General features: G+C 43.2%; 1 pseudogene; it reads right to left on the bottom strand.

Annotated features, from left to right (window-relative positions):
• Positions 1–452: 452 nt before the first annotated feature.
• Positions 453–966, bottom strand: LOC122237117 (annotated as a pseudogene).
• Positions 967–1,545: the final 579 nt, after the last annotated feature.

Consider the following 1,545-nt stretch of genomic DNA (forward strand, 5'->3'; position numbering starts at 1 on the left):
ATAAATGATGACAGGTTTCTATTTTTATCCATGCAAACATGAAAGCAATTTGATAATTTATAGTAGGATGAAGGCAATGTCTCTTTGTTATTTCTGGCTATATTCAAAGGCAGGGAAAGAATCGGAATTTTTTGTTTTGTTTTGTTTTGCTTTTTTTGTTTTTCTTATGCCAGAGGCACATCCTAGGTTTGTTAAAGGGTTCAGCCACAGAGTCAGTACAAGAATGCAAAGAGTTCTATCAGGTTAATAACAATTAACAACAACAACAACAACAACAACAACAACAAAAGATGGAAAACTGATGGGGCAGAGAAGAGCTCCTGGGTTAGGGGCATGGGGAGCGCCACTCATGGTGCCAGGCCTGGCAGCAGGGACCCTCAGTATGGTTGTAGATATGAGGTGGGCTCAGGGACAGGTGGTGATTGTCCTGTAGGAGCCACCATTCACCAGGGTTAAGGACCTTGACTTCTTCTGGGCCAGGGTGTGCTCAGCCTCTGTATGCTGTGGGTCTTGTTCAACAGGCCAGAAGTGAAGGCCTCAGTGGGTTTGTAAGTCAACCAGCAGCTGCTTGACCCCGGCCATCCAGGAACCATCCCTCCTCATGTCCAGGAGCTCATCCATGTCAGTCTCCAGCGCCATGATCTCCTCTTGCTGGCAGTCATAAAGATGAGTGAGATGCTCCAGGATCCACTCCTTCAGGTTCCATAACTCATTGTGCTGGTACTTGACCGGGACCTTCTCTTGTCACCTCAGTGGGCCCTCATCATCCAAACCACCTGAGCCCTCACCTGCAGCCCCACAGGGGGCTCTGAAACAGACAAGGTTCCCAGACCCCCTCCTGCTGGTCCCAGGAGTCCAAGCCACCAAGACCACACCCCCAAGGAGTCGCTGTCCATCGCTGTGGCCACCAGGGCCACAGGTGCATTTTGGGCCCCTCCATATGCTGCCACCACTATCCACCTGCATGCTGGGATGGTGAAGCTGGGTTTAAACATTGTTGGTTGGTATGTTAGTAGACTTTGATTCCTTTAAATATGGATGATTTCATTGTTGTTTTGGATTTACATGCCACCATTCTGTTTAGTAACAATTTTAGTTTCCCTCTGAGACCTGAAACATGTACAGTTAGTGACATAGGAAAACCAATTTGTTATACATGCCCAAGAAGTAAAGTTTCATTCTCTAAGGCATTCGAATTATTGTTTTTTAAAGAACATTAAATGACGACGTTTTGTTTCCAGTAGGTTTGTGCATGGATTTCCAATATTAAAGACTATCGATGTTGTTAGGATTTCTATAGTAAGGCTAATTAGGAACTTATTACTGTCAGGGATGGGGAAAGGCTACTGGGCTACAGACCAAATTTTATTTAAAACCATGGCATAATTATCACATCATATTTTCAGTATTGTCTTTTGTAACCCCTAAATTAATAGACTACTATTTTAGTAGGAACATATTATGTGTGTGTGTATATATATATATATATATATATATATATATACACACATATATATATGTGTGTGTGTGTGTGTGTGTGTGTAT

The sequence above is a fragment of the Panthera tigris genome, chromosome A3, assembly GCF_018350195.1.
Source record: "Panthera tigris isolate Pti1 chromosome A3, P.tigris_Pti1_mat1.1, whole genome shotgun sequence".
NCBI classification, from domain to species: Eukaryota; Metazoa; Chordata; class Mammalia; order Carnivora; family Felidae; genus Panthera; species Panthera tigris.